This window comes from Petaurus breviceps, unplaced genomic scaffold (assembly GCF_028583685.1).
Source record: "Petaurus breviceps papuanus isolate PSGF00001 unplaced genomic scaffold, PetGlider_PUasm1.0 177, whole genome shotgun sequence".
Lineage (NCBI taxonomy): Eukaryota > Metazoa > Chordata > Mammalia > Diprotodontia > Petauridae > Petaurus > Petaurus breviceps.
This window is the reverse complement of record NW_027185776.1, coordinates 5,463,048-5,490,102: the sequence shown is the minus strand read 5'-3', so window position 1 is coordinate 5,490,102 and position 27,055 is coordinate 5,463,048. Positions and strand designations below refer to the sequence as shown.

Below are 27,055 nucleotides of genomic sequence, written 5' to 3'. Positions count from 1 at the left end.
TATCTATCTATCTATCTATCTATCTATCTATCTATCTATCTATCTATCTATCTATCACCTTGTAACAAAATGGAATGATTGGTTATTGGAATACCTTAGTTCAAGTCCTGATTCTGACATGTGTTGTGACCCTCCGTAAGTCTCATTCCCTCTGTGAAGCTTAGTTCTGGCCTTTGTAAAATAGGATAATGATGTTTGCACTGCCTAACTCGCAGGGTTGCTCTGAGGGAAGCCTTTTGCAAAGGGACGTGGAGATTAATTGTTACTGAGATAGCCCTGTCAGAATACACGCTGTCCTCCAGACGCAACAGCAGCTGCAAGTCTTGACGCCAGAATGAGCTCCTGAAACCCCAATATCCCCCCCTGTGAGAATGGACAATGTTCTGCTGAGCCGCTGTATTTCCAGGTAGCAGATAAGGGCATCATTAGGTAATTACATCTGGAGCCTATAATACAGATGCCCTTTATGACTTCCTCAGGGAGCTGGTAGCAGCCTCAGTCTATCTTTTCTAATTAAGCTGTTCTAGGGATTACAAACAAGGGAAATGCACCTGCCAGAGGGACAGATTGCTGTCTTCAGGTTACCAGAGATGCTTTGTTTTTAGACCAGGGACATGTTAGTGACACCTGAGTGACTTCTCCAGGGAGATAGAAAGATGACTGGACTAGAAGTTTGGAATTCTGGTTATAGTCTTGACTTTGCAACTGATTTGCTGTATGGCCTCAGGAAAGTGAATTAACATCTATTTAAAAAAACCCAACAATAACTAATTTATCTTATTCTGAATTTAAGAAATAAGACAATCATTTCCATAACAAAATGGGATAGAAAAACAGAGGACTGCACCTGAAATTGCAGATCCATTCTGTACAACTTGCTATTCCTTTCAAATGTACAACAAAGTTATCATGTAACTTTCTTTATTCCCCTCCCTCTCACCCCAAACTTTGAGATGACTACCATTAGACACAAATCTGTCTTTATACATATATACACATATACCTACATATATATATATATGTGCATATACATACATACAAACATACATCAGTTTTTTTTTCTGGATTTAAACAGCATTTTCCTTCATAGAATCTTTGTGGTTAGTTTCGGTATTTTTATATAATAGTCAAAATGACTTGGTTCAAAGTTGTTCTTAAATACTGCTGTTACCGTATGTTATGTTCTCTTGGTTCTGTTCATTTTGCTCTTCATTATTTAGTGGAAGTCTCTCCATGCTTTTCTTTCCTTTTATTTTTAAAAACATAATTAATTTATTTTTAGTCTTCAACATTCACTTCCTTAAGATTTTGAATTTTAAATTTTCTCCCCCTCTCTGTACTTCCTTCCCCAAGACGACATGCAATCTGATATAGGCTCTACTTATACATTCATATTAAACATATTTTCACATTAGTCATGATACAAAGAAGAATTAGAATTAATGGGAGGAACCATGAGAAAGAAGAAACAAAAGAAAAGGAGAGCAAATTGTGTGCTTCCATCTGCATTCAGACTCCACAGCTCTTTCTCTGGATGTGGATAGCATTTTCCATCATGAGTCTCTTGGGGTTGTCTTAGAACCTTGCATTTCTGAGAAGAGCTAAGTCATTACACACTGTGGCTGTTACTGTGTCCATTGTTCCCCTGGTTCTGCTCTCCTCACTCAGCATCACTTCATCTAAGTCTTTCCAGGTTTTTCTGAAGTCCTCCTGCTTGTCATTTCTTATAGCACAATAGTATTCCATTACACTAAAACACCACAACTTGGTTAGCCATTCCCCAATTGATGGACATCCCCTCAATTTCCAATTCTTTGCCACCACAAAAAGAACTGCTATAAATATTTTTGCACATGTGGGTCCTTTTCCTGTTTTTATGATCTCTTTGGGATAGACACCTAGAAGTGGTATTGCTGGGTCAGAGGGTATACACAGTTTTATAGCCCTTTGGGCATAGTTCCAAATTGCTCTCCAGAACGGTTGGATTCATTCACAATTCTACCAACAATGCATTGGTGTTTCAATTTTCCCATCTTCTCCAACATATATCATTTTCCTGTTTTGTCATGTTAGCCAATCTGATAGGTGTGATGTGGTGCCTTAGAGTTGTTTTGATTTGTATTTCTCTAATCAATAATGATTTAGAGCATTTTTTATATGACTATAGATAGCTTTAATTTCTTCCTCTGAAAACCAGCTGTTCAGGGGCAGCTAGGTGGCACAGTCGATAGAGCACCAGCCTTGAAGTCAAGAGCACACAAGTTCAAACCCAGCCTCAGACACTTACTAGCTGTGTGACCTAGGGCAAGTCACTTACCCCCAATTGCTTTCCCTTCCCCCTCTAAAAAAAAAAACAAATAAAAAAAACTGACTATTCATATCTTTTGACTATCAGCTTGTGAATGATTTGTATTCTTGTAAATTTGACTCAGTTCTTTATATATTTGAGAAATGAGGCCTTTATCAGAGGCACTGGCTGTAAAAATTGTTTCCCTGTTTTCTTCTTCCCTTCTAATCTTGATTGCATTGGCTTTGTGCAAAAACTTTTCAATTTAATGTAATCAAAATCATCTGTTTTGCATTTCATCATATCTTCTATCTCTTGTTTGGTCTCCATGTTTTTCTAAAATCATTGAGCTCATCATTTCTTATAGCAGAGTAATATTCCATCATGGATATATACCACAATTTGTTTAGCCATTCCACAATTGACAGGCATCCCTGCAATTTCCTGTTCTTTTCTGCCACAAAGAGAGCTGGTGTAAATATTTTAGAACACATAGGTTTTTTTTCCTTTTTCCCTAATTATCTTGGGAGACAAATCTAATAGAAGTATTGCTGTGTCAAAGGGTATAGGCAGTTTAATAACTCTTTGGGCCTCATTCTAAATCTCTCTACAAAATGGTTGGATCAGCTCACAGATCTACAAACAATGGATTAAGGTCCCAATTTTCCCACATCCCTTCCAGCATTTGTCACTTTCCCTTTCTGTCATTTTAGTCAATCTGATAGGTGTAAAATGATATCTCAGGATTGTTTTAATTTGCATTTCTCTAATCAATGATGATTTAGAGCATTTTTCATATGACTATAAATTGTTTTGATTTCTTCATTAGAAAACTGCCTATTCATATCCTTTGAGCATTTATCAACTGGGGAATGACTTGCATTCTTATAGATTTTACAAAGTTCTTTATATATCTGACATATGAGACCTGTTTGTAATTCTCCCCCCTCCCCCAGTTTTGTGTTTTCCTTCTGATCTTGGTTACATTTGTTTTATTTGTAGAAAAGCTTTTTGACTTAATGTAATCAAAATTATCCATTCTATGTCTTACAACACTTTCTATCTCTTGTTTGTTCATAAATTGTTCACCTATCCATAAGTCTGGTAAGTAATATGTTACATGTTCTTCAATTTTGCTTGTAATATCTCCCTTTATATATAGGTCATGTATCCATTTTGACCTTATCTTGGTAAATGGTGTAAGATATTGATCTATGCCCAATTTCTGCCAGACTGCTTTTCAGTTTTCCCAACAATTTTTGCCAAATAATGAATTCTTATCTCCAAAACTTAAATCTTTATATTTGTCAAACACTAGGTTACTATGTTTGTTTACTGCTGTAGATTGTATATCTATTCTGTTCCACTGATCTGCTTTTCTATTTATTAGTCAGTACCAAATAGTTTTGATAATGACTACCTTATAAAAGTTTAAGATCTGGTACTGCTAAACCTCCTTCCTTTATACTTTTTTTCCATTAGTTCCTTTGATATGCTTGACCTTTTGTTTTCCAAATGAATTTTGTTATATTTTTTCTAGCTCAGCAAAATAATTTTTGATAACTTAATTAGGATGGTACTGAATATATAGATTAATTTTGGTAAAATTGTCTTTATCATATTGGCCCTGTCTATCCATGAACAGTTAATATCTCTCCACTTATTTAAATTTGATTTTACTTGCATATGAACTTTTTTATAATTTTGTTCATATAGATACTGGGTTGTTTTTTTTTTTTGGTAGATGTATTTCCAGGTATTTTATTTTAAATGGGGTATCTCTATCTCTTTTTATGGGATCCTGTTGGTGATATATAGGAATGCTGATGATTTATGTGGGCTTACTATCCTGCTACTTTGCTAAAATTATTAATTATTTCCATTAACTTTTTAGTTGAGTCTTTAAGATTTTCCAAGTATATCATCATATAATTGACAAGAAGAGATAGTTTCATTACCTCATTCCCTAATCTGATTCCTTCTATTTCTTTTTCTTATTGCTATTATTAGGATTTCCAATACAGTACTGAATAATATTGGTGACAGTGACTCTCCTTTGTTTTATACCTGATCTTAACTGGGAAGCCTTCTAACTTATCCCCATTACAAATAATGCTTGCCTATGGTTTTAAGTAAATGATTCTTATCAACTTAAGGAAAAATCCATTCATGCTTATACTTTCAAGTATTTTTAATAGAAATGAGTGTTTTTATTTATCAAATATCAAAGTATTTACCAAGTGCTTTTTCTGTATCTATTGATAGCATATGATTTTTATAACTTTTATTATTAATATAATCAATTATTTTAATACTTTTCCATATGTTAAACCATCCCTGCATCCCAAGTTTTGCTTGGGCATAATATGTAATCTTTGTGATATATTGTAATCTTTAAACTACTTAATTTATTTAGGATGTTTGCATCCATATTCATGAATGAAATTGGTCTATAATTTTCTTTCTCTGTTTTTATTTTTCCTGGTTTAGGTATCAGTATCATATTTGTTTTGTAAAAAGAGTTTGGTAGGACCCCCTCTTCGCCTATTATTAAAAATGATTTATTTAATACTGGAACTAGAATAGTCTTAAAATGTTTGATAGAATTCACTTGTAAATCTGTCTGGTCATGGTGTTTTTTGGGGGGGAAGTTCATTTATGGCCTGTTCAATTTCTTTTTCTGAAATAAATCTATTTAGATATGCCATTTCCTCTTCTACTAATCTAGGCAGTTTATATTTTGTAAATATTCTTTCCTTTCACTTAAGTTCTTAAATTGTTGGTATATAATTGGGCAAAATAACTCCTTAGAATTCCTTTGATTTTTTAATCCATACTACTATCCATTTCCATTTTATGGGTGAATTCATCTCATTCACATTCAAAGTTATAATCACTATTTGTGTATTTCCTTCCATCCTATTTTTCCTCACTATTGTCGCTTTCTCATTCCCTCTTTTTACCCAATCCCTCCTCTAGTGTATTTCTAGCCACTACCTCCATGTTCCATACCCTTTTAAAGAATCTCTACTTATATTCTCGCCTAACCCTCCTATTCCTTATTCTATCTGTTCCTCTAAGGGTTTCTCCTTTTTCCTCTCTCTCCCCTTCTAAATCTTAATCTATACACCCTTCTAATTCCCTTCTCCTTTATCCTGTTCCCTCACCCTCTTATTTCTTTATAAATTTAGAAGACTTTTATACCTTTCTAGATTTACATATTGGTCCCTCTTTAACCCAGATCTGATTAGAATAGGGTGCCATCACTACCAGCCACCCAGATGTGATTCCTTTGTATCACTTCTTCCTCTCATACCTCATTTGTATGAGATAATTTCTCTTTTTACCTTTTCCTAAAAGTTTTGCTTTCTTAGAATAACCACGTCATATTCAGCTCATCCTCAACTTTTCTTTCGAACTACTCAAGTACTAATGATAGTCTTAGGAATATGGTTAACATTTCTGCATATAAAAAGTAACAGTGTGACCTTATTGAATCCCTTGTAATTGGTCTTTGATGTTTACCTTATATTTCTTCTAGCTCAAAATTTCCATTAAATTCTGGTCTTTTTGTGACAAAAATCTGAAAGTCTGTCAACTCATTGAATGTTCATTTTTTCGTTCAGGATTATACATAACTTTGCTGGGTTAGTTATTTTTGACCACAACCCCAATTCTTTTGCTCTTCAATATATCATGTTCCAGGTCCTATAGTCTTTTAGTGAAACAGGTCTCGTACAATTCTATTTGGGACTCTATAGTGTTTAAATTTTTTTTTTGTTTTTTTTGCTTGTTGCTTGTAATATTTTCTCCTTAACCTGGGGATTTTGAAATTTGGCTATGATATTCCTGTAGGTTTTCATCCTGGGATCTCTTCCAGGTATTGATCAGTACATTTTTTTCTATTTCTACTTTCTCCTCTTGTTCTAAAACTTCAGGGCAATTTTCTTTAATTATTTCTTGTAATATTGTATCAAGATTATTTTTTTTGATCATAGCTTTCAGGTAGTACATTTTTATATTTTCTCTTCTTGATCTTTTTTCCAGATCAGTTATTTTTCTTATAAGATGTTTTACATTCTCTACTTTTTTTATTTCCATTCCTTTCATTTTGTTTTTATTATTTCTTGGTATCTTATAATGCCATTTGCTTCTCCTTGCCCAATTCTAGTTTTCAAGGGATTTGCTGTCTTCCTTAAGATTCTGGATCTCTTTTTCCAGTTGGCTGATTTTCTTTTCATAGTTTTCTTGGTTTACTTAGATTTTTTTTTTTGTAATTTTTCCTCAGTCTCTCTTATTTGACTCTTTGAAGTCCTTTTTAAGTTCTTCCAAGAAATCTTTGGGGTAAGAGTAGCTTTTTTTTTGCTTCAGTAATCTTCTCTGAAAATAAACCTACGTCTTCTCTACTCCCATAGTAGCCATCTATGGTTGGGTTCTTTCTCCTTTGCTTACTCATTTTTGTTTATTTTATTTTTATTTTTAGTAGCTTGTTATTCTAATTGCCTTTCATCCTGGGCTGTGGGGGATGGTGTTTCAGGCCTCAGTTCCTTCTTGCTGTTATTTTCTGAGCTTTGTTCAGTATCCAACATCAGCACTCCTTTTCACCTCCAAGCCACAGCTAGGGCCCCCAACCACATATTTTGAAAATGGGGACACTCTAGTGGCTGTAACCTTCAGTTCTCCCCTCTGGCCTAGAACTGAAGCCAAGAACTCAGCTCTCCTGTAAGTGCCCACAGCCAGTAGCATCCTTCCCCCCCCCCCCTTTCCCCCAGCCACTTCTTCTGTACTCATCAAATGTGTGCTGGTTTCTTCTCACTTTCAGCCACAGCCTGGGACCACGTCTAGGCAGCACAGATGGGTCTGACATCTCTCAGCAGCAGAGGGTCCTTCAATCTTCCCCTTATCAGATCTCTGACCCCCCCCCCCCCATACACACACTGTGAGGTGAGAATTCCTGTGTCTGAGACTGAGGCTCCCTCCTAGACCAGCTGTTCCCAGGGCTTGTTGTTTCAGGAGAGATAGGCTGAAGGTATCTGTATTTCACTCAGGTCTAGTCCTGGGGTCTTTCCTAAGGTCTTCTCCTATGGGTGGTCTGATTGTCCTGCCCCAACTCTTGTTTATTTTTGCTGCTCTGCATTCACCCCTGAGGCACCATTTTGTCTTGTTTGTGGAGGAAATCTGAAGAGCTTTGAATTTTCTGACCTACTCCTCCAGATCTTCCCAGAATCCCTCTGAAAATTATACTCTATTACTTCTCTCACGGAAGACATATTCATTCAATGAACCTCTTTGCTAGCTTCTTGGGGAATTGCCTTTTCTATAGGTTTGTGAAGATAGGGAAAGGAGGACCTTACCTGCCCAGGAAAACCAAAATCCTATCATGTGCAGAGCAGGTAGAAAGACCATCTGACCTATAGGAAGGCCTTTCAAGATGAATGGTTTTGCTGTGTGACCTTGGGCAAGTCACTTAACCCCAATTGCCCTACCTTCCCCCTCCAAAAAAAAAAAAAAGATGATTGGTTCCATGAGGAAGGCCCCCAAGGGTTGGATTTCACCTCAGGTCACAAAAGTCACTGACTTCTTTGTTCTAAGCCTACTTGGCCTTTTATTATTTAACACCATTTAACACCTTAGGAACCTAGAACCTAGTTAGAGCAGGAAGGTAAGAATCACCTAGGCATCTGGGCCTTGTTTTTCTCATCTCTAAAATGATGGATTTGGACTAGATGACCTCTAAAATCCCTTCCAGCTCTGAATTTATAATATAGATTACATTAGAAATCTTGGTAAGTCTCAGGGCAATGTTGAAAGACTGAACTTGAACTTACAGCACCTGAATGCCCATAGGTGGCACAGTGGACAGATAGGTCAGATGGTCTTTCTACCTGCTCTGCACATGATAGGATTTTAGTTTTCCTGGGCAGGTAAGGTCCTTCTTTCACATCTTCACAAACCTATAGAAAAGACAATTCCCCAAGAAGCTAGCAAAGAGGTGCTTTGAATGAATGTCTTCCTTGAGAGAAGTTATAATAGAATACACTTTGAGCCTGGAGTTAGGAAGACCTGAATTCAAATCTGGCTTCAGACAGAGCCTAACTGTGTGACCTTGAGCAAGTCACTTAACCCCTGTTTGCTATAGCTTCCTATAGATGGGGATAATAATAGCACCTATCTCTCAAAGCTGTGATAACCAAATGAGATAATATTTGTAAAGTACTTAGCACAGTGTCTGGGAGCAACTAGATGGCACAGTGGATAGAGTTCCAGGCCTGGAGTCAGGAAGACTCATCTTCCTGAGTTCAAATCCAGCCTCAGACACTTAACACAAAAAACTAGCTGTGTGACCTTGGGCAAGTCACTTAACCCCAATTGCCCTGCTTTCCCTCCCCCCAAACAAGCAAAAAAAAACAAACCCTAAAAAACAAAGCAGCCATGTCAGAGATTAGCACTGGCATTTTTCTTATTCCTCCAATGAGGCAGCAAGGTGGTGCAGTGGACAAGGTGCTGGGCCTAGAGTCAAGGAAAGCCAAGTTCCAATCTAACCTCAGACATGTACTAGCTGTGTGACCCTGGGCAAGTCACTTCACTCCTCTCTGCTTCAGTTTCCTCCAAATTGTAAAATGGCAATACAAATAGCACCTACCTTGCAGTATTGGCTTGTAAGGCACTTAACCTAGTGCCTGGCACATAGTAGGCACTATATAAATGCTTATGTCCTTCCTTTACCTATTATCCAATGAGATCCCAAGAGGTGGTCAGTCAGGGTGGGAAGAGGAAGAATGGGTTGGTGTAGGATGTTCCCAGTGTGGAAACTCCCTCCATAAATGTAACTTGTCTATAATTTATAAGCCTAGAGGATTGAGAAGTATGCTCCATCACTTGATATGTGACCTTCGGCAAACAATTTCACCTCTCTGGGCCCCAGTGTCTTTGTCCATATGTCTGGAGGGTCAGGCTAGATAAAGGCCAGACAAAGGCACCTTGGCTCTAAATTTTATGATTCTCTGAATTTTCAGATCAAATCTACATTCTACTCTGAACAACAAGCAGCTGGATGCTGGTCTTTAAAATAAATTGCATTAGCATAAAATTCAAATCTCAGATTCTACGTGGCACAGCTTGTTTCTTGTCATGTGAACAACTATGCTATGATGCTGAGCCCAGGAGGTGAGAAATTTTTACCATCACCTCTAAATATGGAGGGAGTTAATGATGTGCTTGGCTTTCCTGTGAGAGTCTGACTCTGCTACTTAGTATGGAGGTGAATTTGGGCAAGTTCACTCTCTAGACCTCCATTTCCTCATCTGTAAAATACTGGGAATGGAATAGTTGATTTTTAAGGTCCCTTACATTTCTGAATCCATGATCCTCTTGATTTTTATGTATTATAGCCAGTACATTTGAGCTGGATTCAACTGGCTCCAGATATTGGATCATTAAATTTTCAGTATGAGTATTTACACCTCAGAAAATAGGTTTTAGAGGGGGGCAGAGTCAAGATGGCAGAGTAGAAACAGGACTTCCGCGTGGTTCCAGCTTCCAGCTCCTCCAATTCGTGTAAAAAATGACTCCAGACAAACTTTGGACAGAGAGAAGCTAACCTACTGCTGAAGACTGCCCAGCAGGCTGGCAGGAAGGGGCCAGCACAGTGCTCTGGGAACTGAGCCCAGCCACCTGTGAGGCAGAGGTGTTAGCCTCAGGATGGGCCTCATCAGCCACTGGCTGGAGAGACTTCAGATCACCAGCAGCTGTGGTAGTTTCCAGAATTATCAACCCATAGATGCCAAAGACAAAGTGAGAGGTCAGTGTAGACTTTGCAGGAACAGGGAGTTCAGGAGTGTGATCTGGCCTTTGCCCCTGGTGTGAGAAGCAGCTGAGGCTTTGTGGCCATGCTGCTTCAGAGCTCCTGGCCTGCAGATTGTAGGGGGACCAAGCTACCAGTCTGAGGGGTAATCACTTTTGCTCTAACCTGCTTGGATCTGGATCACTATCTAGGGTGGAGGTCCTGGGGGTGCATGACCAGTTTGCCAAAGTGTGTTGGGGCTTCAGAAAGGGCACCCAACTAATAGCTCCAGCAGCTGTGAAAACCCCAGCAATTGGGATAAAGCTTCCCTTTCTGGTAGCAGAATTCTACTGTGGCAAAAGGCTCAAAAGTCAAGTAATTGAGTGGCAACATGAGCAAGCAAAGGAAGCAAAGCAAACAGAGCAATCCTACATTAGACTCCTATTTTGGGGACAAAAGGATCAAAGCATGGAACAGGAAGAAGACAGAAAAATCAGAACTCCTGCACCAAAAGCTTCCAAGAAAAAATATGAGCTGGTTATAGACCATAGAGGAGCTTAAAAAGGATTTTGAAAACCAAATAAGAGAAGTGGAGGAAAAATTGGGAAGATAAATGAGAACGATGCAAGAAAATTACAAAATGAGAATCAACAGGATGACTGAGGAAAATAACACCTTAAAAAACTGACTCAAATGGCAAAGGAAGCTCAAAAAGGCAATGAGGAGAATGCCTTAAAAAGCCAAATTTGACAGATGGAAAAAAAATCTCAAAAGCTTACTGAAGAGAATCATTCCCTCAGAATTAGATTGGAGCAAATGGAAGCTAGTTACTTTATGAGAAATCAAGATACTATTAAACAGCTCCAAACAAATAAAAAAAAAAGAAGGCAATGTGAAATATCTCGTTGGAAGAACCACTGACCTGGAAAATAGATCCAGGAGAGACAATTTAAAAAATATTGGACTATCTCAAATTCATGATGAAAAAAAGAACTTAGAAATTATCCTTCAAGAAATTCTCAAGGAAAATTGCCCTGATGTTTTAGAACCAGAGGGGAAAATAGAAACTGAAAGAATCCACCAATCACCTCCTGAAAAAGATCCCAAAAAGAAAACTCCTAGCAATATTATAGCCAGGTTCCAGAGAGTAACCAGGAAGAAACAATTTGAATATTGTGGAAACACAATCAGGATAACGCAGGATCTGGCAGCTTCTACACTGAGGGATCAAAGGGCTTGGAATATGATATTCTGGAGGTCAAAGGAGTTGAGATTAAAACCAAGAATCACCTACCCAGAAAAATTGAGTATCATGTTTCAGGAGAGGACTTTCAAGCATTCTTTTTTTTTTTTTTTTTTGCCTTTTTGGAGAGCAATTGGGGTTAAGTAACTTGTTAAAGGTTACACGGCTAGTTTTTTTGTGTGGGTGTTAAGTGTCTGAGGCTGGAACCAAACTTGGGTCCACTGCACCACCTAGCCGCCCCACTTTCAAGCATTCTTGATGAAAAAACCAGAGTTGAATACAAAATTTGACATTCAGATACAAGGTGCAAGAGAAGCATGAGAAGGTAAACAGGGAAAATAAATCATAAGGAACTTATAAAACTTGAACTATTTATATTCCTACATGGAAAAATGATAATTGTAACTTATGAAACTTTTCTCAGTATGAGAATAGTTGAAGGGAATAGAAATGCATATATCTATATAGGAGGGTATATGGGCGTATAAATACATATATGAGTGTGTATATGTGTGTGTGTGTGTGTGTGTGTGTGTGTGTGTACAGGTATACATAGACAGAGAACACAGGACTAATTGAATAGGAAGGGATGATACTTAAAAGGTGAAATCAAGAGGTGAGAGAGGAATATAATGAGAGGAGATGGGGAGAGACAGAATGGGGTAAACTGTCTCATATAGAAGAGGCAAGGGAAAACTATTACAATGGAGGGGAAGAACAGGAATTCAAAAGGGAATGAGTCAACCTTATTCTCATTGAATTTTGCTTAGGGAGGGAATGGCATACACACTTAATAGGGTATCTCACCCTACAGAAGAGTAGGGGGGAAGGGGATAAGAGGGGGGACAATGGAAGGGAGGGCCGCCTTGCGGGGAGGGAAGTTTGAAGCACCCACTTTGAAAAGTGACAAGATCAAAGTAGAGAATAGAACAAGTTGGGGGTGGGATAGGATGGAGGGAAATATAGTCAGTCTTTTACAATATATCCACTATGGAAATGTTTTGCATAGCTACACATGTACAACCTATATTGAATTGCTTATCTTCCCAGTAAGGGTGGGTGACAAGGGAGGAAGGGAAAGAATCTGGAATTAAAAGTTTTAAAATCAAATGTTTAAATATGTATATATGTAAAATATTATTACTATTACTTTATATGCAACTGGGAAATAAGATATACAGGCACTAAGGCATAGAGATCCACTGTGCCCTGCTGGAAAGTTGGAGGGGGGATGAGGGAAGATATGGGAGATAGTAGATTGGGGGAGGGGATATTCAGTGGGATTGCTGTTTTGGGGTGGTGGATAGAGGGAAAATGGGGAAAAATTTGTAACTCAAAATCTTGTGGAAATGAATGACATAAACTAAAAAATAAAAAAGATAGGAAAAAGTATTAAAAAATAGAAAGAAATGGGGCGGCCAGGTAGCACAGCAAGTAAGAGCACTGGCTCCAGTGTTGAGAAGACCTGGAGATCGAATCCTGGGCTCAGACACTTAGCACCCACCCAGAAACACCTGGCCGTGTAACCTTGAGCAAGTTACTTAACCCCAATTGCTTAGGGGTGGCCAGGTGGCTCAGCGAGTAAGAGCACCGGTTCCAGTGTTGGGACGACCTGGAGATCGAATCCCGGGCTCAGACACTCAGCACCACACCCAGAAATAACTGGCCGTGTAACCTTGAGCAAGTTACTTAACCCCAATTGCTTAAAAAAAAAAAACAGAAAGAAAAAAAAGAAAATAGGTTTTACTATATCAGATTGCATGCCATCTTAGGGATGGAAGGGAGAGAGAAAAAAATTTGGAACTCAAATCTTATAAAAGCGAATGTCGAAAACTATCTTTACATATAATTGCAAAAATTAAATGCTATTAAGTGTGGAGGAAAAAGAAAAGAATAGCAATATTGAAGCATTTTTTTAATGAACAGAAGAAAACAGGAGGAAGTTTAGAAAGAAACATATACAAGCAGGGACAGCTTAGAAAGTAACATGTAGGGTGGCTAGGTGGAGCAGTGAATAGAGTACCGGTCCTGGAGTCAGGAGGACCTAAGTTCAAATCTGGCCTCAGACAGTTAACACAAAAATTAGCTGTGTGATATTGGTCAAGTCACTTAACCCCAATTGCCCTCCAAGAAGCAAAAAAAAAAGTAACATGTAGAATTCATTATATTATTTTTTTATCCAAGTTGTATATAATAAAAATTCACAGTTTCACATATAATCCTATTTTTCTGTTCCATTTTTTACATGGAAATATTATTTTGTGTTCATTAAATTCACAATACAAATTTTAAAAAGAAAATAGGACTTGATTTCTTGTTTTGTTGACTCTCTAGATTTAAGAAAATCTCTTGAAACCTTAAACACCTTAAAAAGTGCATCATGAATACATTTTTTGGGAGAGTTGGTTGTTAAACATTTACCAGCATACCTGGTTATTGTAGCTATCTGTTTATTGGTTTTATCCCTCTAAGAATAACCTTTATAAAGGCAGAGAATATGCTTTTTTAAAATAAGCTTGATATGTTTGATCTGAATTTCATTGACTTGAACTGAAGGTAGAATGCCAAATGCAGAAGAGAGATTTTAATCATTATGAGATATTTGGAGAGGGAAAGACCATTTTTTTAAATTTTGCTTTTTGGAGGGGGGAGGGTAGGGCAATTGGGGTTAAGTGACTTGCCCAAGGTCACACAGCTAGATTTTGTGTGTGTGTGTGTGTGTGTGTGTGTGTGTGTGTTAAGTGTCTGAGGATGGATTTGAACTCAGGTCCTCCTGACTCCAGGGCCGGTGCTCTATTCACTGTGCCACCTAGCTGCCCAGGGAGAGGCCACTTTTAGCTGGAGTAATAAAGGAAGGCACTACTGTACTATGCAGGTGGTGCCTGATGAAGAAGTGTGAAAGGTAGGATTTCAGGGAGCAGGTAGATGGGCTGTGTTTTGTGCAGAGAAGGGACAGTTCTGATCCCTTTAAAGCCATCCATATGAATGACTAGCTTAGCCCTAGGTTAAGCTTTTCCCAGGACTCACAGAGACAGAAAGGCCTCTGAGTGAACATTGTGTGTGTTTGTGTAGGGGATTAGGTTGGTTCAGGTAACCCAAGCTGCTGGAATTAGGCTCTGGGGGCCCAGTACAAGAGGGAGGGGGTGAAGGAACAACCTGTCCTGTTTGGAAAGAAGTCATTCAACCAACTGGTCCAGTCGGTGCAGGAGCATAATTTGGCAAAAGAAAAAAAGGATTGTGTCTCTTGTTTCAGCCAGAGCCGTCTTTTCTCCCTTGGCCATTCCTTTAGAATGTTTTATTCATGCATTCCATGCCAGAATTGAAACCTCACTTATAAAAAGAAAAACAGTTAAGCAGAAGCAATCCCTCCATGGACTGAGCTTGACTGAGCAATATGCCCTCGTATTTATTGCTCCATCCCTCTGCCAAGAGGAGGGAAATTTGTTTCATTATCTGTTCTCTGGGACCACTTTTGATTTTTTTTTTATTCAGAGTTTGGCTTCTTTAAGTTAGAAGTTCCTAATTTGGAGTCTGTGAGTTTTTTAAAAACTATTTTTTTTCAATTGGGAGGGGTGCCAGGCCTTGTGCTAAACTCTTTACAAATACTAATTCATTTAATCCCCACAACAACCCAGTGAAATGGGTACTGTGATTATCCCCATTTTAGAATTGAGTAAACTAAGACAAATAGAAGGCAAATGACTTGCCTAGGGTCACACAGGTACTAAGTATCTGAGTTTGGATTTTAACTTAGGCCTTCCTGACTCTATGATCAATAATCTATCCATTCCACCACCTAGTTTCCTCATAATTGCATTTTGATACCATTGGTTTCCTTTGTAATCCTCTGTATTTTACTTTATGTATTTAAACAAATTATTCTGAGAAAGGGTCCATAGGAAAGAGGCCCATAACACAAAAAAAGTTAGGAACTGTTGTTTTAAATGATCTTTTATTTGTGGTTTTGTAGTCACTAAATATATTCTTCTTCTTGTCTTGCTTGTTTCACTCTCTGTCAGCTCACACAACTCTTCCTGTGTTTCTGTGAGGTTTTTCATACTTGTCATTTCTTACCACACAATATCCCATTACATTCATACACTAGAGTTTGCTCAGCCCCGGTAATTTTAACTTTAACTTTAACGTTCTGTCTTTCACAGAATCCAGAGGTTCCTGTCCTTGGGCTCATCCCAACAACACATGGCAAGCATCTTTGGGCTAGCTACTCTGACTTGAGCTGCTATGAGCCTCGTACAAGGAGAAGGCTGGGGAGGGAGGACTACCTACTTCTCGAACCACTCAACTGGTCAGGGAACATAGCAACCAGGAATGAATCACAGTGCCTCTCATATGTCAACAATGCCCAGATCAAGAAGCCCCAAATTCTGGGGGCAGACATCAACCTTGTTTACAGTGAACCTTCTATTTCCCAGTGCATATGGAAAGGAGCCAGGGTCCAGACAATCTCATTCAATCCCATTTAACAAACATTTATTAAGAACTATTAGATGGAAAGGACTGTACTAGTTGCTAAGGGAAATACAAAAATATCTAATACCTAGTTCTTTCCTATTAAGGAACTGATAAGGGAGAATTCACCTTTTTTTTTTTAAAAAGCTTTTCCAAACAGAGTCACTATGTCTCCTTCCCTGAGCCTTGCCTGGCTCTAATGAGCATTTCCTCTCCAGAAGGAGATGTCTTGCCCCAGACCACCGGGTCTTAGGAACTCAGCAGCTCCAGTTAGCCAGTGCCCTCAGGCTTAATCGCACCCCACCCCCACCCCCACCCCCGCCCCAATTGTATTTCCTAGACAATGTGGCCTGCATCTCCTTTGGAAACCCACCCCCTTCTTTTCTATGTTAGGGCTAGAAATCTAGGTAACTCCCCACTTAATTTTCATTTGGGGATCCCATGTTCTCAACTCATTTCAGTGAGCTCCATCAGATACTACAACCCTATAGAGCTGTGTGGATCTGATACCTTGAAAAATTTTGGAAAATCAACATGGTTTATATCTACTAAGTAATCTACTAAGTAATGGTTTATATCTACTCTAAGCAAGTCCAAAGACTAAAACTAGAGGAGTGAAGTCATTATCTATCTTCTGCTTCTGAAAATCCTAGCCTTTTATATATATGGGGGGGGGGGGAGACAGAGAGGGAAAAGGAAGCCTGGAATCAAGAAGATTCATCTTCCTCAGTTCAAATCTGGCCTCAAACACTAGCTGTGTAGCTCTGGGGAAGTCACTTAATCCTGTTTGCCTCACTTTCCTCATCTGTAAAAATGAGCTAAAGAAGGAAAGGGCAAATCACTCTAGTGTCTTTGCCAAGAAAAACCCAACTGGGGTCACAAAGAGTCGAGCATGGCTGAAAATGACTGAACAACAACAAATATATATATACAAGTGTGTGTGTATATATGCGTATATACACAATACACAAATATGTGTGTGTATGTGTGTATAAGTAAAGCTTTTTCAGGATTTGAGCCTACTTGATACCACCTGAACCAGAGGGTTCTTAACCTTTTTTGTATGACTTTGCACCCACCCCTTTGGCAGTCTAGTAAAGACCATGGACCCCTTCTTAGAATTTTGTTTTTAAATGCACAATATAAAATACAGAGGATTATCAAGGAAAGCAACATTGAAAATATTGAATATTGAATTCAATATTGAAAAATATATTAAATAGAGTTGTCAAAATACTAAAAACAAAACAAGTTCATGGATCCTGGTTTAAGAACTCCCTGATCTGGACCCACAGGACCTTATGCCCCAGTAACAAGGAAGACTGATAATGGTAGAGTAGCACAGAACATTGTTCTAGATAGTGGATCCCACGTGAAAATTATATTCCAATCATTTTATGAAGGATAATTGCTTATGTACCTCTGCAACCAATATGGAGTCTGGGCTTCTGTGGATTAAACATATCTGAATTATCATAGTATGTTTGGAGTTTTGTAAGGAATTTATGGGTATGAGGCATTGTAAGGGTTATGGGATTTAAAGATCTCCCATGCCCCATGGACGTGCTGACATAGCAGAGCAAGAAAAAAAAAAAAGCCGAGCTAACGGTCCTGTGGTTGGCAGTTGGCGGCAGTTGCCTTTTTTTTTTTTTTGAGTTAGGACTCCGGCTGAGCACTGCCAGGGGCCGGAGCTGCTGGGAGCGCTCTTCCAGGACGCTGGGTGGTTGCTGTGAGTGGGGAGAGGAGGACCTTTGCCTGAGGTAGCCTGTTCTGTTTTAAAGGCTTGAAAATGTGGGTGCTTTCTACTTTATCTACCTGTGCCAATATCATAACTACTCTGATGGCTTTCACTTTCTGGTTTTGGGACTCAGTCTTTTGGTATCTTAATAAATTTTCTAGTTTATTTCCCCAAATGGCAAACCTGACGTATTTTGTGATGGATAATTATATCAGCATATTTATAATCTCTATAGGCATTGTGAATATGGCATTGCTGATACAGGCATCTAAGTAGTACAGTAGATAGAGGGATAAACCGCAAGTCAGGAAGACCTGAGTTCAAATCTAGCTTCATACACTTACTGGTTGTGTCACCTTGGACAAGTCACTTAACTTACTCCCACCTCAGTTTTTTCATTTGTAATATTGGAATAAAAATAGCACCTACCCATTCTCCCAGAGTTGGTGTGAGGATCAAATGAAATCATATTTATAAAGCCCTTAGCTTAGCAGTCACCATATAAATATTTATTCTCTTTCCTTTCCCTATTAATGAGAAAGTGGATCCTGTAGCCCTGGTATGCTTGACCTAGAAAACATGTCTGGAGTTTTGGCATTGATTGGGACCAACTCCAGACTTTTCAAAGTAATGAAAGAGTGGTTCAGTCCTGGAGCTGGAGCTCAGTAATTCAAAACCCTGACAATCTATGCCTCCTATGCAGAAGCTTAGAAGAGGAAAGAGGGCAGTACTGATTAACCAGAGGACCTTTGAGCAAAGTAGCAGTGAATCCTGTAGCTCAGAGATAAATCTAGAGAAATGTAAGATTAGAGACTCTCTAAGGGCCAAGAAATGAATGATTTGACTGGAGACTCAGCTTGAGGGCCTAGGTGTCTTAAATGAGGGCAGGGCAATTCTTAGCAGAAAGAAATCAATCACCAGTAAATAGAGCACCAGCCCTGGAGTCTAGAGAACCTGAGTTCAAATTCAGCCTCAGACACTTAATATACACACCAAAAAAAAACAACCTAGCCATGTGATCTTAGGCAAGTCACTTAAACCTAATTGCCCTACCTTCCCCTCTCCAAAAAAAAAAAAAAGTCAATCCCAAATGGTGGAATCCCATCTACCATGGGACTCTAATGAAGGAAATGATTGGGAAGAGGGCTACTCCCCTCCCCTTAAATTATAAAACCCTGTGGTGAAACATTGAGCACAAGTCTGGAAGACTTGAACTGAATCTGGCACTCCTTGACTGTGTGACCTTGGACAAGCCTTTCTAAATGCCACTTCTTCAATTGTGAAATGGGGATAATAATGCTTGCATTACCAACTTTTGTTTCTAAAGGCCCCTTCCAGCTCTAATATTCTAACAATGTGTGTTGAGGCCCAATCTAGCCCTGATATTTTGTATTCTATAGGATCTGTCTTAGTTCTGATTTTCTGTGACGTTATGAAGGTTCTGACAAGATGTGGTTCCTAGAATCCAATCCTCATAGTTAATAGGAAGTACTACTGTAGGTAATTAGGCAAGGAATAGCAGGGAAGGGCTTCAGGAAGGAGGGAAAGGGAAGGTGGGAGAGCTCCAAAAGCAAACTTCACCTCCTTCACAATGTTGGCTGAAGCCTGACCTGGCTTGTGTCCCTAGAAACTACCTCTCACAACATCTGCCACACTTGCCATGGGCTTAGGTGCTCAGGTAGTGCCTTCCAATAGGATCAGCCTCTGTTCTTGGGTGATGGGTGTTCATGGTGCTAACACACCCTTGAATCATCCCACTTGCTGTGGCCCACTTTCTCCAATTCTGCCCATCTAGACCCAGTCAATTCAAGATGATGCTGGCCCCCATTCAATCTTTCCACAGGAGTCCCCATCACTGGGAAAGCCTGTAAATAATTTCATTAGATTAAAACAAACATCTTTGGGAAAGTAAAAGAAACAAACCCTTAATGAGAGGGCCCAAGGGATGTTTGCTAAAGCAGATTAGCAAAGGCACTAATGAAACACAATAAATCACATTGAGAATCACCCCCATGTCTTCCTGCTCTGTGCTCCATGTTGCCGTGCAACATAGCTGTTTCAATGTTCTAGATGATAATAGGGGTCAGAGAAACTATATGTTTGGAAAACATTTTCCCAGAGGGATTATGGGTGTATATGTTGACTCTGCCATTGCGTAACTCAGCCTCCAGCATTGGAGTGGCAGCTGCTGCTTTTCCTCTAAGAGCCATGGATAAGGATGCAACAGGGAACTCCCTTTAGAATGGCTGCTGATCCATTTGTTGGCCCCCAAAGCTTGGGGGGTGAGGAGGTGGACAGAGGATTCTGTAGCTGTGCTCACTTTTTTTCTCTGTGACTGGTTCTTGGGCATACCCTACTCCCCATCGTTATTTAGTGTCCTCTGAGGGAGATATTTAAGCATGGGTGGAATTACATATTTCATGTCTTGAAGCCCAGCCATCTATGCCCTCTTTTGTGAGAAGTTCCAGGTAGAGTTCTGGATTGGGGGACAAACCTCAGAAAAGCAAACCTTTCTCAAGCCTCCATTTCCAGCTCTAGCAGATTCATTAGAAATGAAAGGGATCCAGGAAACAAGAAAGAATTCACTTTGGAGGCATTGTAAATGCCTTTTCTGCAGAGGTAACTGAGGATCCACATAGTTCGTAGAATTTAGAATTAGAAAGAATATAATTAGGGACCCCCCCCTCATTTTATGGATGAGGCAACAGAGTTCCAGAGCAGGGGAGTGATTTGACAATGACCATATGAGTAGTATGTAAAAGGATCAATAGTCAAACCCAGTTTGAATTTCCCCTAGTCCCACATGACTCCCACAATAAATAGTTTTATTCCTGCCCCAACAATACAACTAACAGCATCTCGTGGAATCCAACAGGAAGTCAACGGGAAGAGTTCCAGTGTTGGAGTTAGGAGACCCTGGCTCTAGTCTCAGGTTTTATCTTTCTTTCTTTTTCTTTTTTCTTGTAATTAAAAAAAATTAAACAAATACAAAATGAGAAAAGAAAAAAAAAACGATTGCCATGTATACAACAGACCATAAGAGAGGATTCAATATAAAACAATAAATTTCCATTTCAAGAAAACCTGTATAATAAATATTATACATTGTTTTCAAAGCTGCTCAGCTTTTCTTTGTTTCCTTGATTTTTTTTTTTTTTGGTTCTGTGCTGGGCACTTTTTATTTCATTTTTTTTCCTCCCCCACAAAGAAGGCTACAATTAAGCATAGGTATATATACACACACACACAAACACACATACATACATATACATAAATATCTATGAACATACGCATATATACAAATATACACTCACACACATATAAGTAAGACCATACTAAGGTATGCTTATTTCCTCCTCTCATCTGTTTCTCTGAAGGTGGGTAGCATCTTCCTTCATAAGTCTGAGTCTTTCTATGTTTTTCTAAAATTAACCAGCTCATTATTTCCTGCTCCACAGCAATATTCTAACCCAATCACATCGTATCTGACAGACTGTCTGAAAGTTTTTTCCCCCATTTTCTGTATGTCTTCAGTTCCTGGCTACATAGGTTTTATTTATACAAGACAATTTTAATTTAAACTAATAAAAATTCTCTTTTTTACATTGCTCTCACCTTATAATATAGCTCAAGGTGTGATACTGCTGAATCTATTTCCTTTACATCTTTTTCCCCTGGTTTCTTTGAAATCCTTGACCTTATTTTTGTCTAACTCAGTAAAATATTTTTGTAGTAATTTTTTAAATTTAATTTTTAATTTTTTAGTAATCGGGATGACATTGAATAAATAGATTAGTTAGGTAAAACTGTCATTTTAGAAATTATATTGGCTTTAACCATGAACAACAAATATTACTTTAATTATTTAGATCTGAGTTTATTTATATAAAAAGTGTTTTATGCTTATGTTCATATTGTCCCTGTGTCTGTTTGGACAGGTATATGCTCAGGTATTTTATATTGTCTAGGTATTTTAAATGGTCTAGTTTTTCTAAAGATTATAATCTTGGGTAATCATTTCCCCTCTACTGGCCTCAGTTTGCCCTTTTGTAAAACTGAACGAACACTCACCCCTTCTTGAGATTAAGGCACCGAGGCTTTAATACCTATTTAAGATGCTTTGGAAGATTTCATTGCCTAGTAGATAGAGCTGGTCTCAGGGTGAGGAATACCTGGGTTGGAGTCATCCCTCTAATAAACACTATCTAAGTGACCCTGGCAAGTCTCTTAAGCTCTTAGTGTCTTAGACAACTTTCTAAGATTATAAATTTGTACTGATCTGCTTTGATAGAGGAAGTTCCTTATTGGAAACTCCCTTATGTGGAAAAAAATCAGAAGTCTAGGCTAAAAAATTTTTTTAAAAAAAGGTGCTTTGGTAGAAAGAGTGTATTCTAATACAGTGATGTTTTACTTTTATAAATCAGATTTCCCTGGTCTTCATTTATTCTGACAGTGGCAGGGGTGGGGAACCTGCGGCCTCGAGGCCACATGTGACCCCTCTAGGTCCTCAAGTGTGGCCCTTTGACTGACTCCAAACTTCACAGGTCTGTGAGGTCACATGTGGCCTCAAGGTTGAAGGTTTCCTGCCCCTTCCTCTGGGCCAAGAACATTGCAATAATCTATTGTTGGGCTAGAAATCTGCTGTGATATAAGGTTGCCATGATATAAAAACTGGAAGGGGGTCTGGGAATGGTCTCTAAGGAAACTGAGGCACACTGAGAGTAAATGACTTTTCTAATATCACAAATTAGTAGCAGGATTCAAATCAAAGTGCTTTAATTCTAAATTTCAGTGCTTTCTCTTCTTGTCCCTGCCATGATAAGACAGACTAAACAAATTTCCAATTCTACAAAATTCAGTCAACGTTTATTAAATAGCTGCTACGTTTACAATATCACATCAGGTGCTGGGGAGATAGAAAGATAAATAAGAGACTATCATTCCCTCAAGGACCTTGCAGTCTAATTGGAGAGAGAAGATATGGCCACATGTAGATAGGAGACAAATTAGGAGACGCAGTAAGTATCTAAGAGAAGAATTAAGTGTTTAGAGGGTTCCCTACATATGCACAGCAACAGATTTTTCAAATAATAATCTTATCAATGTCTCATTTAGTCAGCAAGCATTTATTAAATGCTTACTATGTGCCAGGCTCTGTGCTATCTGGGAACTGGGAATTGGCTAAACACTGTATATTAACGTTACCCAATGATAAATGTGCAAATTTAACCTTTTGTCGTTAAGCTTTTTGCACAGGCTTTAGATGGAATAACCATGAGGTTGCCAAGGACAGCTGCTGATTTACTAAGGGCTGTGTAGAGATGAAGACTCCCCTCCCCTTCCCCACCCCAGACTCCTCCATCAGGGCTGCTGGGAGAGCAGTTTGGTAATTGTAGATCTTATTTTGCACTGAGAGTACATATAAATCAAATTATCATATGATTTAATATGTCATTATCATAGCATTTCAGAGCTGAAAGGGACCTTAGAACACAGAATGTGTGTGTGTGTGTGTGTGTGTGTGTGAGTGTGTGTGTGTGTCTGTACTCATACTACAGCCGTAAGAGACTTCCAGAGGTCACCTCCTCTGACCTATTACTCCATGGGGATATGGGGAGAGGGGTTAGTGGATCTCCTCTACAACAGTCCCAACAGGTGCTCAACCCACCTTTCCAGATAATCCAATTCCATTGCTCAATAACTATTTGTTAGGAAGTTCTTCCTTATGCTAAACCAAAACCTTCTTCCCTATAATTTTCAGCCCAGGTGAGAGCTCATCCAGGTTGGAAATAGATAGGTCAAAGTTCCTACACTGATAAATAGGGAGATCAACCTTATGAGTGGCTACCATATTTCCACCCTGGGTGAGATAAGAGATTTAGTCTTTTTTTTTTTTTGGAGGCAATTGGGGTTTAAGTGACTAGCTAGATCTGACTGAGGCTGGATCTGAACTCAGGTCCAGGTCCTGACTCCAGGGTCAGTGCTCTATCCACTGTACCACCTAGCTGCCCCCAGATCCAGTCTTAAAAAAAAAAAACCAAAAACACATCTATAAACATGAGACCGTTATTTTCACTTCTACTCTAATTCCCAAGCCTCCTAGTACTTTCTCTAAATTTAACATTTGGTCAGATGTTCTAAGAGGACAAAGTACGAGAGGTGATGAGTTCACACTTATCTTGGGCCTGCCACTCCCGAAGGGCCTGCAGCTTGCTGGCCAGCACTCATGCACAACGGGAGCTTCAGGCATTTGGCTTAAATAGAATGAAGAAATTAATGAAAGATGATTAACCAGCAAGAGTCAATATAGTGCAATGGAGAGTGTCCTAAGCCTGCAGTCAAAAAACCTGAGTTCAAATCCAGCCTCATTCACTTACTAGCTATCTGACCTCAGACAAGTCCCTTAACATCTCTAATCCTCAGTTTCTTCACGGGTGAAAATGAAGGTGTTGGACTTGATGGCCTCCAAGTTCCCTTCCAGCTCTAAGTCTATAATCCTATGAGATAAAAGTAGGGAAGAAGGTATCTACAATTCAATCTGTGGTAAGGAAAGAGTAAAGAAGAGGCAAGACGTTGTTGGAAGTTGGATTCCCAATAGGATGTAATGCCCTCAAGGGCAGGAATTTTCTTTGTCCTTGCATACCCAATACCTAGCAAAGCACCTTGTACATAGTAGGTGCTTAATAAATATTAATTGAATTTAATATAAGACCTTCTTGGAGATAACAGATTAGGGTAAACTATTAGCATTAGGGCTTTAGCAGGGATCTAATAATATCTGGTAATACAACTGAATTAAAGGGGTGACATACGAAGAGAAAAGGTGGGAAATTCTCCCCAAAAGGTGGGAATGGCTCCTGTAGACAAACTTCTTCAAGACCCTCCAACAGTAGAGTTCCTGATGAAGTGAGCAAGCAAAGCAAACAGAAACAGTTCATTGGCCATGGCAGCCAGCCACGGGAGCTTGCAGCAAGGATGGCAGAGAACCCGGCAAGAAGAGGAGAATATTCCAGTGTTACATAGGAAAAGTACAAAGCTTGTATTTCTACCAGTGCCAAGCAACTGCGACATGTACACCAAATATTAATGTTCTCTCCAGTAGAAGAGGTTAAAAAAGTGGGGGAGCTGAAGAAATGCCTAGGTTATGTCTAGGTTATCAAAGAGAATGGAAACATTCTTTGAAAAGGAAAAAATAAAATAAAAAAAAAAGAATATGAAGAAGCAAAAGGAAACCCTAACCTGCTCCAGGAAAGTGGAAGGATGTGAAAAGGAGAAAGAAGGGAAGGAGAAAGGCATTTTTGGAGCTATGGGAGAGGTAGGAGGTTCTCTGTATCTTTTTTCAGAGAAAGTAACATCTTCTGCTCCAAGGAACAAAATACCATTGGGTGAGAAGTCATAGGATAATAGATTTGGAACTGGAAGGAATCTTTGAGGTCATCAAATTCAGTTCTCTTATCAGAAACTGAGGCTCAGGGGAGTGATTGGTTCAAGGTCATATGGCTAGTAAGTGACAGGTAGGACCCAAACCTATGTCCTCTGAGGGCAAAGCCAGGGATTCTTCCACCGTAACACCCTGCTTCCAGTAAGGAATCGTCAGGAGAGGCAAGAAGTGGTAGCTGGAAACTCTCTAGTTTAGGGATACTTTTAATACAACCTGAACCCTACTTTGAAGAGGTGTCTTCAAAGATGGAGGCAGTTAAATGGTACATTGAATAGAGCTCTGGGCTGGGAGTCAGGAAGACCTGAGTTCAGATTCAACTTCAGATAATTACTAGTTGTGTGAGACTAGGCAAGTCACTTGACTTCTGTCTGCCTCAGTTTCTTCATCTACAAAAGGGGATATTAATAATAATTATTATATATTTATTATTATTGAAGATAGATGGTACAATTGATAGAGCATTGGGCCTGGAGTCAAGAACACCTGAGTTCAAATCTGGTCTCAGACATATACTAGCTGTGTGACCCTGGGCAAGTTACTTAACCTCTATTTGCCTTCATCCACTGGAGAAGGAAATGGCAAACCATTCCAGTATCTTTGCCAAGAAAAGATGCGGACAGTATAGTCCATGGGGTCACAAAGAGTCGGACATTACTGAACACTAAAAATTGCTGTTGCTGTTATGTAAGCTGTCTTCCTAGAACACAGATCTGGGATTGACAAATTCCCCCTACATTTGTCAGCTCTGATAGTCACTACCTACTGTTGGTGTGATTCATGGTATAAATGATTCCTCCAGAAGGAATTTAGACAACATTGCCAGGGAATATGAAGTCTTTGGCAAAAAATTAAAGGCAGCTTTCCAAAATCTGGGGCATGCCCCTTTTGGGGGATAGGAGAGATCTGGCAAGACCCTCTTGGTGGGGAGGTATATGAAGAAATTGCATGTTTTTGAGCATAATTCCTCATAAATAGGGCTGGGGGGCTGGGTTTGTGATTTCATTAGAATAGGTAATATTAGCTATATTTCAATATGATATTAGAGTTATATTTTAGCTATATTTCAACAGAATTTTAGAGCTAAAAGGGACCTTAGTGATTAGCTAGTCCAAGACCCTTAGTGTCAATGTTACATATGCAGTTAGTGCCAGACTTAGTATAGATTATTTTTTTGCTTTTTGGAGGGGGAAAGGCAGGGCAATTGGGGTTAAGTGACTTGCCCAAGGTCACACAGCTAGTAAGTGTTAAGTGTCTGAGGTCGAATTTGAACTCAGGTCCTCCTGACTCCAGGGCCAGTGCTCTATTCACTGCACCAACTAGCTGCCCCCTTAGTATAGATTTCTTGCCTAAATATACTCATTGTCTTCAGTAATAACTAAGTTCAAATGGAAATCCACAAAAGGGAGAATAGTATGGCAAATTTAGGGCACCTGGTGGGGGTTGAGGGGCAAAAGAATTGATAGGAGGTGAGCTCAGGCATAGGAGGTCCTTTACCTCCCCCTCCCCCCAACTCCTCCAGTTCCAGGTCCCTTTGGGTTGGGTGCTAGGAACTGGATGTTGTTCTCTTCCTCTGATTTTCTGAAGAAACTCTGACCACAGCGGGGGAGGAATCAAACAACATGCATGTATTAAGCACCTACTATATATCAGACAGAGTCAGATATAGTAGAGGGCTAAGTGCTGAGGGCATAGGTACAAAGAAGGAAATGGTCCCTGCTCTTAAGAAGTTTACACTCTACCAGAGTTTAGAAAGGGCCAGGAGTTCCAGCTGGAGAGAAGGGCATGGGTACTTTAGGCAGTCATATTCCCAGGATGCCAATGTACTCTTCACACAACACCCATGGTGGGTTGGAGTCCATATTGTTCCCTCTTGACAGACAAGTGCCAGAGTGTAGTTCCTACTAGGCCTTCCTTAGTGCTGGCCCACTGTGACCCTGCCTCCAACCTCCCAGTCCTGGGGTTGGGGATGAAGGGTGAAGGAAGTTCCCGGGGCAGGGCTGAGGAGGAGTGACAAATAGCCACCTCCCTCCCCGCCCCCCCCCACCCCCCATGACCTACCTTTCAAACCCCCACTGGCAGAAAGTCCCATTCCT

General features: G+C 39.4%; 1 protein-coding gene across 1 annotated transcript in view; it reads right to left on the bottom strand.

Annotated features, from left to right (window-relative positions):
• The window catches only part of ITPK1 (inositol-tetrakisphosphate 1-kinase), a 394,723-nt gene that overhangs the window by 6,314 nt on the left and 361,354 nt on the right, over positions 1 to 27,055 (bottom strand). The gene's annotated exons all lie outside the window — the stretch shown is intronic.